We start from the raw sequence: 15,219 nt of genomic DNA on the forward strand, positions 1-15,219 counted from the left end.
GAGTGGGTCACCGCTAGCCTCGTCGTAGCCGTTCGAGTGTAGCCACCAGATGTCAAACGTCGGTCGTCGCCGTGGGTCACCATCAACCATTGTCATTTGTGGCTGCCATGTGTAACCGTAAAGATGGAAAATGGGTTTTGGTTTAGTATTTTCATGGAGATGAGAAAATATGGGGATTTTAGTTTTTTTCTTTAATAATAATTTTTACAAATAGGTCATACTCACCTTTAAAATGAAAAAAGTTTATTGCCCTGAAAGCAAGTTTTCCAGTACTAATCGTTATGTCGGTTGCTCCCCAAGGTTAACACAGCTTCCCAGTACTGACGTGGTACGACCGGACGAACGGTAGTGGCGACGCGCGTGTGGGACAGGGTTATACTATCACCACTTACTTAGTTTGATATCCCCTTTGAATCTTTGAGATTATATATCATCTTCACACTTCAAGGATTAGCAATGTGGGACAATTTTGTTTTACTTTGCTATTTGGCTAAAGCCCATAAGTCATTTCCAACAATCCCCCAAGTTCTTTTCAGATCGAACAAATTCCAAGAAAATGGTTCCTTCCTTTAGCAATTGTTTAACAACTGCATGCCTAAGACATATATGTCTACTTTTACCATTATAAACACTATTCTTGGCAGTACATATCGCAGCTTGTGAATCACACTGTATGGACACAGGCACAGATGTCCCCACAATGGTACATCTCCTAGTAGATTTTTGATCCACTCAGCCTCCTCTAATGCTATAAACTCAGATTCCATCGTGGATCTAACTATGCAAGTCTGTTTTGCAGACTTCCAAGATATTGCTCCACCTTCGAGCAAAAATACATACCCACTAGTAGAGTTAACCTCATCATTGTCTGTGACTCAGTTTGCATCACAATATCCTTCTAATACGGTAGAAAAGTTTTTGAAGTGCAAACAGTAATTTATCAGCCCTTTAAGGTATCTCAATAGATGGCATAAAGCATCTCAGTGGCATCAATCAGGATTGTGTGTACATCTACTCAATCTACTGACAGCATATGCAATATCAGGTCTAGTATAATTCATTAAATACATTACACTACCTATGATCTTTGCATATTCAGGTTGAGACACACTATCTCCTTTATTCTTCTTAAGATGTTTACTAGCGTTAAAGGGAGTTCTTACTGAAGAAACATCAAAGGAATCAAATTTCTTTAGTATTTTCTCCACGTAGTGAGATTGACACATGGACAAACTAGTTTTGTTTTTCCTAATTTTAACACCAAGGATTACATCTGCTTCTTCTAGGTCTTTCATTTCAAAGTGTGATGAGAGAAACAACTTAGTATCAGTTATCAACTCCATGTTTCAAAAGTTAACATGTCATCAACATATAGACATATTAATATGCAATCAGCTCCAAACACCTTTGAATAAACACATGTGTCTGAGGAATTTACTTTAAATCCATTGTTTATCAAAGTATTATTAAACTTTTCATACCACTGCTTGGGAGCTTGCTTGAGACCATATAGGGATTTTCTATGTTTACACACTTTGTTTTCTTGGCCAGAAATTTTAAACCCTTTTGGTTGTGTCATATAAATTTCTTCTTCTAAGTCACCATTTAGAAATGCAGTTTTTACGTCCATTTGATGAATAAGAAGGCTATGTATGGCAGCTAATGCAATCAAGGCCCTAATTATGGTTATATTAGTTACAGGGGAATATGTGCCAAAGTAATCAATACCTTGTTTTTAGGTATACCCTCCACCACTTATCTAACCTTGTATCTTTCTATTGACCCATTTGGTTTTGTTTTTCTTTTGGAGATCCACTTACATCTAATTGGTTTGCTTCCCTTGGAAAGGTCCACTAAGTCCCATTTTTTATTCATGACCAGTGAATCCAGTTCACTTTTAATGGCCTCTTTCCACATACTTGACTCTACAGAGTTTAGGGCTTCTTGGTAAGTTTTAAGATCCTCATCTATTAAAAGCAAGTTTTTGAAGTTACAGTCAATTTCATCACGCCTTTCCACTATGACGGTGCTTAGGAAATATGGACCAAAACTTTTCTCAGTTCTCTGTCTTTTACTTCTTCTAAGTTCTAATTCACATCCTAAGTTCGAAGTATTAACAGTTTTAGAAACAGGTGTTTCACTAACAACTGAGGGGCTTTCAGGATCATGTATTATTTTAGATAGGCTAGGAACAGACAGTGATTGCTTTAACGAAAATACATGCTCAAAGAATTCTGTACCCTTAGATTCATTTATAGTTTTATTATTTAAACACATAAACCTATATGCAACACTATTTTGAGCATACCCGATAAATATACAGTCAAAGGTTTTAGACCCTACCGTAGATTTCTTCAATGCAGGAAATAGTACCTTAGTCAAGCATTCCCAGACCTTCAAATAGGAAAGATTTGGTGCATGTCTTTTCCAGAGTTCGTAGGGAGTTTTGTCTATCCTTTTGTGGGGAACCCTATTAAGAACAAAACACGCAGACAACACAGCTTCCCCCCACATATTATAAGATAAATCGGAGCTTAATAACATGACATTCATCATTTCTTTAAGAGTTCTATTTTTTCATTCTGCTATGCCATTTTGTTGTGGTGAGTAAGGAGCAGTAAGTTCATGGACAATACCGTTTGACTCACAAAAGTCCTTAAGAGTTTTATCAGAATACTCACAACCTCTATCTAATCTTAATCTTTTTATCTTTTTTCTAATTGATTTTTAGATTCTGCTTTAAATTTTAAAAACATACTACAAGCTCCATCTTTTGTTTTTATTAAGTAAATCTTAGTAAATCTAAAGAAATCATCAACAAAAGATACATAGTAATTTTTACCACCTCTACTAGCAGTATTTTTAAAATCGGCTAGATCTGAGTGAATTAATTCTACCAGATCAGTACTTCTAGATTCAACTGGTTTGAAAGGTTTCTTATAGAACTTACTTTCTACACAAACAAGGCATTTACCGGTTTCATGCGACTCAGAAGTATTAATAAGTCTCAAGTCTTTAAGCTTCCTAATTGATGCAAAGTTCACATGTCCTAGTCTACCATCCCATAAATTAACAGACTCAATCATGTAGGCGGAACTAGAAGCATTCGCATTCATGGAAACTGTGTTAAGTACAAATAGACCATTAGACAGATACCTCTTACCGATAAATTATCCGTTTTTTGTGAGGACAACTTTGTCACCTTCCTGTACAATTTTGAGCCCTGCCCGATTCAACAGACTCCCAGACACCAGGTTCCTACGTAGGGAAGGGACATATAGAACATTACTAAGAGATAAAGTTTTACCAGAAGTTATCTTTAAAATAACCTTCCCTTTCCCGATTACTCCTACAGTGGCTGAGTTTCCCATGAATACGTATTCTCCATTGGCAGTATCTTCGTAGTCATGGAGAAGTTCTCGGTTGGTGTAGAAGTGTCGCGAGGCTTCTGTATCGAGAATCCAGTCAGTCTTATTTTCTATCAAGTTGGCCTCTACTATGGCTGCTTTGATCTCACTGTCTTGTTCTGCTAGATTGGCTTGAGGTGTTGGTTTCTGGTTTGGTCTCCCTTTCCTTTGGTTACATTGGTATGATGTGTGTCCTTCCTTTCCACACACATAACAAACTAGCTTTTTCTTCTTAATTTGTCCCCCAGGAGCCTTGAACTGTCTTTTCTCTTAGTTTTTCCCTTTATGTCATTTATCCTGCTTGGTTCTGTCTCTGTTACAACAGAAGATTCAACTAAGTTAGCATTAACTGAATTTAAATTTTTAGAGGTTAACTTATCTTTCAGTCTATTGGCTTCTTCCGTGTGCATGTGACTGATGAGTTCCTAAAGTTTCAAATCCTTCTTCTTGTGCTTGAGGTGATTACGGTAGTCATTCCATGATGGAGGAAAATTCTCAAGCAGGACTTTTGCTTGAAGTATTTCACACATCTTCATGTCTTCAGATAGAACGTTCGCCATAAGGTTCTCATACTCATGTATTTGTTCCACAACTAGCTTGTCGTCAGTCATCTGGAACTGCAGCCATTTTTCAACAACATATTTCTTTCGTCCAGCATCATCTCCTCCATACCGAGATTCCAGAGTGCTCCAGATGTTCTTGGCAGATTTTTGAGCTACAAACAGGTCGAACATTGAGTTTAACATGTGGTTCAACAGATGTCCACGAACAGTCTTGTTATCCTTTGCATATTTTTCAAGATCGATCACTTGGTCCTTCTTTACTTGGTCAGCGGCAGTAGCAGAGATCTGTGGTGAGGACATTTTTTGTGGATGACTTTGGATCAGAAGATGTTGGAGTGGTAGCTGGGGGATCAGGAGACGGTCGATCTGTGGTGAGGACATAGTCAACTTTTAGTTGCTCAAAAAAATCAACAAAGCAAGTTGAATGTTGAATAAAGCAAAGAAGTTGGGCTGGCTCGCGGTTACCCAAGCCCGAGCCCATCCGACCAGACGGATGGCGACGACGGCATGCATGTGGGACAGGGTTATACTATTACCACTTACTTAGTTTGATATCCCCTATCTTTGAGATTATATATCCTCTTCCCACTTTAAGGATTAGCAATGTGGGACAATTTTGTTTTCCTTTGCTATTTGGGCTAAAGCCCATAAGTCATTTTCAACATCGTCAACAACGTGCGAGTAATATATTTGCGATCGTTTAAATTTGGTTATTGTTTGATACGTGATTGTTTAAATATGGCTACAATTTATACGCGATCGTTTAGATATTCGTTTAGATATGGCTACAATTTATCTTTTCAATTCCATTGTTTAATTTTGTTACACGATCGTTTAAATTTGATCATTTAGATTTGGGGACCCAAATCTAAATGATTTTTAAAATTTGGTACATGGTTTTTTTAATTCTTTTGGTACACGATCATTTAGATTTCTTTACACGATCTTTTACTTTTCTTACACGATCATTTACTTTTTTTACACGATCGTTTACATTTGGCTACTTCATTCTAAATGATTTTTTTAAGATTCTTTATACACAATCATTTTTTACATGATCGTTTACATTTGGCTACTCTAATCTAAATGATTTTTTTTCAAGATTCTTTATACACAATCTTTTATTTCTTTTATTTTGTTTACACATATACTTTTTTACACGATAGTTTACATTTGGTTACTCCAATCTAAATGATTTTTTTTCAAGATTCTTTATACATGATCTTTTAGATTTTGCTATTTTTTGTAGCGAAAAAAAAAGAAGAGGAATAGTAGAAAGACGATAGAAAAGCGAAAAAAAAAAAGAGGAATATAAGAAAAACAATGAAAAGATTAAATGACGTAAATAAATGATTGAAAAATAAAAAATATGATGGAAAGAAATTGTAGGAAAAAATAGGAAAGAAGAAAGACGAAATCACAGGAGGAAGACGATGAAAGAAATAGTAGAAGACGAATCACGAAGAAGAAAAGAAAGATGAAAGGCCAAACCTGGAATATTTAAAAAATGGCTAACTTTATGAGCTTTGTTATACGGGCCGTGAATAGTTTGGTGTTTTGTTACATTTACATAAGTTTTCCTTTATTTTAATTGACAATTTTTATTACAACGGTCAAAAGTAATGATTTTTTTTTTAGTAATGGAGATGAAAATTAAGGAATCGTAAAGGTTTTGAAATGAACTTTGGTGTGGGAATTATTTTTAGCTAAAATTAGAAAATGGGCAAAAGTTTTTTTATCTTTGAAACCCCCCCATATCCTAAGTCCAACACCTCACAATCCACTAACCTTTAGTGAGTTTTAGTGAGCTTGGTGTCAATATCTTTTGCAACCGCATATCCCACTATGAGTTGTTGGGGATTTTTTCACTAACCTTAGTAAAAAGACAAAATGGTCATTTGATCATTCAAATGAAAGTCAAACTTTTATTTTTTCTAAACTTCAAGTTCACATTGATCTGTATAAGAACCTAAATGAGACAATAATGATTCATTCGACATAATTTCTTTTTCCAACCTTTTTAATTCCTCCCTTAATGTTGAAAAATTTATCTCATTAAAATGACAATCAACAAATCATGTAGTAAATACATCATTCATCAAGGGCTTAAGATATTTAATAATTGATAGGAAATCAAACCCAACATATATATATTCCTAGCCTCCTTTGAGGACCTATCTTGGTACGTTATGGTGGAAGCAATTGGAATATATACTACACATCCAAAAATTCTCAAATGGGAAATATTTGGCTCATGACCATATGCTAATTGTAATAGCAAATACTTATGATAAGTTGATGGCTTGATATGCACAAGTGACACAACATGAAAAATAGAATGTCCCCATATAGATGTAGAAAGTTTAGCTCTCATAAGAATGGTCTAGTAATTAATCGCAAACGTTTTATAAATGATTTTGCTAAATCATTTTATGTATGAACATGAACCACAAGATATCTAACGCTTATCCCAATAGACATACAATAATTATCAAATGTTTGGGATGCAAATTCTCTAACAGTATCAAGTCGATCATTTTTAATTGTATAATCAGAAAATTGTGCTCTTAACTTAATTATTTGAGCAAATAATTTTGCAAATGTAAGATTTTGACTGGAAAGTAAGCAGTAATATGACCATGTGCTAGATGTGTCTATTAATATCATAAAATACTTAAATGGTCCAGTTGGTGGGATAATAGATCCACAAATATCACCATGAATTCGTTCTAAGAATGTAAGTGACTCGATTTCCACTTTAGCTGGTGATGGTCTAATTATTAATTTGCCTTGAGAGCAAGCATCACATGATAATTTATTAGATTGAAGGATCTTATAGTTCTTCAATGGATGTCCATGTGAGTTTTCAATAATTCTTCTGATCATTATAGATCCTGGATGACCTAATCGATTATGTCGAATTGCAAATATGCATGGATTCATGAACTTCAGGTTCATTGTTGCATATCTTTCAATTACTCGTATATGAGTCTTAATATAAGCCAAATGATAAAGCAGGTAACCTTCCTAATCTACATTTTTCATTTGAGATAGTAAATGTAATATAAAGATATTCTACTTCATTCTTTCTATCAGTCTCAATATGATAATCATTGTAATGTATATATATCTTTAAAACTTGATAGATTTCTTTTTGATTGACTACAGAACAATACATTATCAATTGTGAATTTTGTTTCTCTAAGCAAGACAATATTTGCTTTTCTAAACCCTTCAATTAGGTTTGCAGAACCTGATATTCTATTGACTTTTTTTGCTTCCAACATTATCAGTTTGGAAAAATATTTTTATTTGTAAGTATTGTGTGTGTGGTAGCATTGTCCGTCAGACATAAATATTCTTTGTTCATTTATGAATCACCTACAATATGAGAATGATTCATATTTCTTCATTTAAAAGGAAATAATTACAATAAGTAAAAGATAATTGAAATGTATAAGGTTTAATATTAATAAAAGGAAAACATGAAGATAGATAACAAAATAACAACATTATTCTAGATATTTTCAAAGTCAAAAGAAACACTTGTTGTTCCACCAATTGTATCAATCTTCCTTTCAGGAGTTTCGAAAAAATTTGTCACATCCAAATTAGTCATGTTGGCTGAATCGAATATATCATTATCTTGATAAGCACAATTGGCTTATACATTTTTCCCTTTTTCTTCTCAAGGGAAGCTTGATATAGATCAACTAAGTGTTTTGATGTACGGCAAACATGTAATCAATGTCCAGTCATACCTCATCGATAACGTATTTCTTCATCAATTTTTTAATTCTTATTTTGTAAAGCTTTTCCTTTAATTTATGACCATTGTTCCGTGTGGTTCTTTAGAAATTTGGATTATAAGAATGACCACCATGGAAATAATAATTATTTCTACCTCTTCCACGGTCTCTACCTTGACCACGACCACGATTAAAATTGAAACGTTGTTGTTCCAGTTGGTCGGGATTATTCGTGATTTTTCATAACAACTCGTTGCTTTATTTGGCAACAAGAAGACATGAGATGAGTTCGAAATATTTTATAAAACCTTTCTCTCAATATTGTTGTTGCAGGAGCATATTTGAGATATGAAAAGTAGAAAATGTCTTTTCCACCATGTCCCCACTACAAGAAATATGGCTTTTAATGTCGGTTTAAAACCGACATTAAAGGCCTTTAATGTCACTTGGCGACCGACATCTTTGCGAGCGTTATTAAAGGTCTTTAATGTCGGTTGGGCTTTAATGTCGGTTTATAACCGACATTAAAGATATCTTTAATGTCGTTTTTCCACCGACATTAAAGATGTCTTTAATTTTTTTTTAACCGACATTAAAGATGTCTTTAATGTCGTTTTTAAACCGACGTTAAAGACACATTTAATGTCGTATTTACACTAGTTTTTATGATGGCAAAATCGACATTATTTGGCTTGAATTATATATAATAAAATACAATTAAGTAAACAACCAACAACTGTAAGTGAAAACTCAAAAGTATAAAGATAATATATAAGATCGTGATTAATAACCAATGTATATGCACAACAGAAAGTTCCTCCACTAAATACATATTCATATTTGTAAATGTAACGACCTCAAATTCAAGGACTAACAATTGAATACAGAACATCATTCACAAAAATGAATAAACATACAAAAGTACTCATCAAGCTGTTTCAATTAACGAAGCCTGCAATACAAGAATGGGTCAAATAATCAGACAATAGCTTACCGAGTTCATCTTCAAAACTAGTTAACCAAGATCAATCACCTGATTCCAGTGAAGATATATTTATGTCATCATCATGACCTGATCTCGATACCCCTCCTGCCTGCTTTTCCCCGTTAGAGATTAAAGACTTGACATGACTAGTATATGATGCTGCTTTACTAGGCAGGGAATTAGATTCGTGTTTTGACACTCTGGCAATCTCTACTACTGCCTGGAGAAAATGAAAAGTCCATAATAACATAAAAACATGAACAGTTTGGTTTTATCTTGCAAAATATCCTAGAAACAGAGAACAAATTAGGAAACTCTCCTCCCACCCAAAGGAGTCCAAAAGCTCACCAAAGAGCTCAATGAGCAAAGATACTCAATAGAATGGTCATAATAACAAAAATCTTACAGCAATGCAAAGTACTATAGACCTCTCAACAGAAAGTCATTAATTATTGCAAACCTTAGCACAAAGTGGATATGCATAATTCAGAAGTGACCTTTAAGAATGGACCAGTTAGATTAGGGTGCTGATGTCTTCCAAGAATCTCAAGTTCCGATGATACTTTATGCATCTGCAATAGTTCAGTGCATTAGACTTCCAACCCATTCAGACAGAGTCAAAGACATGCAAAAAACTATACGTCCACACATATAAGTAAACGTATAAAATCTTCATTCTAAATCTGCAATAGATGTTGACTTTTTTAGCAACATATACCAATTGCAAACAAATAACAAATTCAGATTTAAATCAGAATTAATAATATAACACCAAAAGTTGATGAATCTAATACTATCTTTTACCATGGCCTCTGTTTCTAGCTCAGTGTCCTCTGTGTTTATTTGTTTGAGTATAGGGAGAAGAACACAAATCAAAACTGAGAAATCTCTCAAGTTCAAACTTCAGTTTACTGCCCATTCTTCTACTTTGTACATGGGAAACCCCCTTAATCTCCTATATACCAGAATAGTAGCAAGTCTTAGATGAAGAATATAAATATTAACCAAAACCTTTTAGTTCAATGACAAAAGAAATAAATAATACAAGCATCTCTCATAAGACTCCTAACATATAAGCTATCATTTTTTAAAGCACCAGAGGTAGTCTACAAAAAATTAGAGAAGTGTTGGATGGATTTCTTATGGAAGAATAACACTGAGACAAATCACTCACACTTGGCCAAATGGTCTTTAGTCACAACTCCAGAACACAAAGGAAGCCTAGTTATAAAAAGGATCAAACATACAAATTATGCCTTGCTTTGCAAATGGTTGTAAAGGTACCAAAACGAAATAAATGCCCTGTGGAGAAGGATCATCTCTGCAAAATATGAAGGAAATTTTAAGAGAGATATCCCAACTAAAGGGAAGTTCAATAGCATGAAAGTGCCATGGAGATCTATAATAAAAAGAAGCAACTGGTTTGAAAAAAATAGCATTTGGGAAATCAATAATGGCAAAATTTACCTTTTTGGCATGACATGTGGAACAAAAACGATCCTCTATAAAAAAAAAACTTCCCTCGTTTATAAGCAATCTCAAGGCACAAAATGCAATGGTTAAAGATCCTTGGGACAGGAATATTAGAGATTGAAACATCATTCCAAGGAGGCCTCTCAATGATAGAAAACAAAACACCTGCAACGTGATAAAAAGAGACATGTCGATCCCTTCACCAACAAAAGAAGAGAACAAAATGAAATAGGTGTTGAATGGAAGCAAAGGTGTCGGCTTTCTTAACTCTCAATCCAATATAGAGATATTAGGTGTAGCGTTGTGAGAGATTGTGGCATCAAATCACTCCCACTTGTACCCCCACCTTTCTCCCCTAACTTCCAACTTCCATCTCCTCCACCTTTATTTATAATTTTATATAATGTATACATAGAATTCTTCAAAAAGTATTCCAAGAGCCTATTACACACACAAATGTATGTCAAAGGAAAGCATTTTAAAATACCTTCAAATTATAAGACATCAATTTTTTTAAATCCATGTTGAACTGTTATATATAACATTTCAATTTATTCTATTTTCATGTCTTACATCCAAATGGTTCAAAAGAATCCAATGAACCGTAATTATCGATGAATTTAGAAAAAATTCATGGATCTTGAGTCCCTAAACTCTATGTTCTTTGTATAGACAGCTAACACATATGGATCATTGTCTTTAGGTAATCTAGTAGTAAATTAGTCTTTTAGTTCCTTAAAAAAAAAAGGATGTATTGAAATGATAGAAAATGTTTAGGAGTGTTGTTTAGTAATTATGGTTGATAAGAGAATTATAATATGGGAGTTTTCTTTTGGTTTATCGTTTAACCATAACCATCAAAACTATCCATCAAGAATCCTACTTATTTCTTACTGTACCCCCCAACCAACAATTGGAATCTAATAAAAAAAATTTGAAGTTCTAGAACTGTTTAATTTAAGTAACAAATCATTATTTTTTTTTGTCAACTCATCCATCATTCAATTGTTTTCTAGTTTTCTAGTGTCTTTTGTACATACCACATATAATATTTTCTTACACTTTAGAAGAAAGAAAGTCAAGAGATACCCACTTGGTGAAAAAAAAAAAGAAAAAAAAAAGAACTGAATTCGATCAATGAAAATTATTCAAACACTTACAAAGGAATGAAGTAAAATTTTAGAAAACAAATTTAGTCGTAAATCAAAGTATAGTTTAGAACTCCTATCTATATCGACTACATTTCTTAAGCTAAACACCTAAGAAATCATGGAGTTCATAGATCAAACAACTATTCATATATATACAGTCAAATAATCCAACCGTTTTTGTGTTTGAAGATGATCAAAAACTCATGGATATGTTCGGAGAATTACGATTATGAAAATTAATAAAAAATAATTAATCTAAATATTGAATTTAGTAGTAGAACCTATTGAGCGGCTTAGAATGGAGGTAATGCTTTGCTCACGGTGTTGAGATTTGCCCAGAATCCGACGAGGTCTTGCCGGTATGGAAGGTACGAACGTCTCCAATCTCCTTCCTTCAACATTCTGTTTCTCATGTAAAACAATTCATGCGCCGATGATGCTTTTTCCAATAGGAAAGTTGGAAAAACAATCGTAAAACGTTGGAAAAACGTTCGTATAACAATCCATACGAACGTCTCCAATAGGAAAGCTCAGCAGTTGCGTTCAGTTCCATAAAAGAATAAACCTAAAAGAAAGCTCAGCAATTTCCAGAGTTAAGGGAACATATGTATATATTAAACCTAAAAGGATAAAACCACACTCAAGTGCTTTAACATAAAAGAAAATCCCTAACCTCGTATGAAACTATGTTCTCCAATTTTGTACGGAAGAAAAAAAAGGATTGAAGTATTGAAAATGAGATTTCACAGCAAGAACGAGAAGAAAGAACATCGATGAAGTCGTGAAAGAGTGGGAAAAGCTTTTTAACAGCTAGTGGTCGACGAAAGGGCTAGGAACGGTGGTAGCGAGGGCTGGGCACGAACACGCAAACGTGAGGAATGAGGACTGTGAACAGACAACGAACGAGCACAACAGTAACAGACGTGGCGATGGCTGGACACGAGGGACGACGATTGTGTGCGCGGTGACTATTCGTCGGAGAAGAGGTTGAAAATGAGATTGAGAAGAGATGGAAGAAATTGATAAGGAGAGGGAAGAAATCGTGTGGCGAGGGATCGTGAGAAATAAAAGAGTAAAGTAAGAGAGAAGGTACTTAAGTTTTTTAAAAATAAAAAAAAAAATTAACTATACCTTTAATGTCGGTTTTAAACCGACATTAAAGCTCTCTCTTTAATGTCGGTTTTAAACCGACATTAAACATCCGCATTTCAAAAAGCGACATTAAAGCTCCATTTTCATTTTTTCCAACCGACATTAAAGGGCATATTTCTTCTAGTGCCCTATCGATAATTTTTTCTCCGCATAATAACAATAATTTTGAATAATTCAGAATTGTAATCACTTATTAATTTAAAATCTTGTAGCCTCAAATGTATCCAATCATGATGAGATGGGAAAGATGAACTAATTTTAAATGATCATATCTTTCTTTCAATTTATTTCACAATATATGAGGATCTTTCGTTGCATTTTGTATTTCCGAGATTCATGGCATTGACATGAATTTCAACATCAAGAACCCCATGAAAAATAAATGCTACCGTAAATTATAGTTTCGCAAGATTTGTCATGGTAATACTATCATAAAATATTATAACTATATTAGAAATTTAAAATATATTAAATATGCAAAATAATATTTATTTTATGAATCATAACGAGTAGGGAAAAACTGTCATACCATTAAGACCTACCTTTGATGGAGGAGATCACAATCAGAGCTCGTGCAATCGTGTGGATGACATGTCATAGAAATGAGCCACAACGGAATACGAAAATTGAGAAAATATAACGTTAAAATAATATAACATAATATATAAAATAAATAAATAAATAAATAAAAGAAATAAACAAAAAATTCTTCAAATCTCACGCCCATTTCACCGATATGAGTGTGTTCATGTAATCTATCAGATGTCAAACATGAGGTGAATTATATGGTCATTAAGGAATGATGCCTTCAATAGGATGATTAAAGGGATGACAAGTGAGATGTGAATGAATAAAGGACATTTTCCAAAGATCAATGGTGAGAGAGAAAGTTGGTTAATGGTTAGAAAAGTGAAAAATGATGGTATAAAATTAGGATAGGTCCACGTAAAGAATGGACGAATAAAAATATAGGATAAGTGCCAGAAGCCATTCATTGAATGGCAGACATATGGAAAATGTAATATGTGTACTACTGTAGCACTTTAAATTCCCATTAATCCAACATACACTTCTCTCGTCTATGGCTCTCTCTTTCTCATTTTTCTGTGTCAGTAACTCCATCGCTCATCATTCCATTCGTCTGCTAGTTTCAATCGTTCGTCAACTTCAATTTTGGCTTCTTAAGTTAACCCATTCCTTTTGCAACCAACAAACTGCAATCAATTATTCTTCAAATTGCTACTAAAACGTTGAATCTATATATTTTTCTTAACAGATTTCTCAGACCCCCACGAAACATTGAAGTAAACTTATGTGTTATTTTGCTTTCTCTTATTGTTATTATATTGTTCGTGAAATGTTACGACACATTTGAATCTCTTGAAAAGAAGAGGAGTCCATGGAAATGGCAAATATAAGAATGGAAATTGTCAAAATATCAAACAGTTATTTTTTTTTATTTATGGCAAAACTAACTGTCTGAATAATTTTCAACTTTTTTCGACTGAAAATGCCCCTCAACGGATGAAAACTGTCCATAATCAAATACAGTATATTTAAGGAAGCCAGAAAATCAAACAAAACATTATCAAATAGCCGATTACAGTGTATCGGTAAACACACCCATTTATGATAATTATTAACCAAATCAAATAATTATTATATTATTTCAAAGATCTCTAACCATATTCAATTGATTTCAATATCCCTTAATTATTCCCATTTTTTCCTTCAATAATTATATATTCAAACTTTAGCTACCGATTTTTTTCTTCAATAGCTATTAACACAATGAATAAGTTCTAAAATTTTGATGCAATGAATTCTTCCTTCCTAAAATAATGATAAACATGATGCAATAATTAACCATATACAAAAATATTAAAAAAAGTAACGGAAAAGTATTTAAAACATTCAAAATTCAAATCTCTAAAATTCAAATTTAAATTCCAATCATTCCCTAAGATTATGGCAAATACAATGGGAATACTTAAGTTTAGATTCAAATCCCAACTATCCCTAAAATCATGCCAAATAAATTGTGATCTATCTTTATTGTTGCCAACAAACCGAAATTAATGGAAACCAAAACACAAGATTTACCGAAAGAAAAATTTGAATATATTAGGAAAATACAAAATTCACCGAAACGTTCATGGCCATTAAAACATAAATTTCAACGAAGAACGGAGCAAAACATATTCTTTTTGAAACTTTAACATCTTTATATTCTAAACTACTTTAGAAAAATAACTAATATTGTCTTCCCAACATTATATTCATAAGATTATGCTATATACATTTTATTTCTTTACCCTTGTCTACCATATTTTCGTAATATCCGACCATTACATCAAATTAAAATGTGATCCCTACAAATGAAACAGGTACCCGTATAATATATGAAACAATAATTTAATTTAATATTCATCCCTCCTTTATATTTTTTATAAAAATAAAACTAAACTTTTCATCTGCAATACTATTTCTAAGGGAATCTGTGTAAATGGCAAATATAAGAATGAAAATTGAAAAAATAGCAAACTGTTATTATATTTTTTATTTATGGCAAAACTAACTACCTGAAATAGTTTCCCACTTTTTTTGTCCGAAATTACCCCTCAACGGATGAGAACTGTCCAGATTCAAATACAGTATATTTAAGGAGATCCAAAAATCAAATAAAATATCATATATTCGATTAAAGTGTATTTGTGAACACACCCACTTATGATAATT

The 15,219-nt window shown here is 33.1% G+C and overlaps 1 long non-coding RNA gene across 1 annotated transcript; it reads right to left on the bottom strand.

Annotated features, from left to right (window-relative positions):
- Positions 1 to 9,025: 9,025 nt before the first annotated feature.
- On the bottom strand, positions 9,026 to 10,043 carry LOC127148620 (uncharacterized). Its single transcript, XR_007819710.1, has 3 exons — positions 9,879 to 10,043; positions 9,509 to 9,659; positions 9,026 to 9,276 (listed from the first exon to the last, which is right to left on the bottom strand). It is a non-coding gene; the product is annotated as an uncharacterized LOC127148620 (long non-coding RNA).
- Positions 10,044 to 15,219: the final 5,176 nt, after the last annotated feature.

Source organism: Cucumis melo, chromosome 3 (assembly GCF_025177605.1).
Source record: "Cucumis melo cultivar AY chromosome 3, USDA_Cmelo_AY_1.0, whole genome shotgun sequence".
NCBI lineage: Eukaryota > Viridiplantae > Streptophyta > Magnoliopsida > Cucurbitales > Cucurbitaceae > Cucumis > Cucumis melo.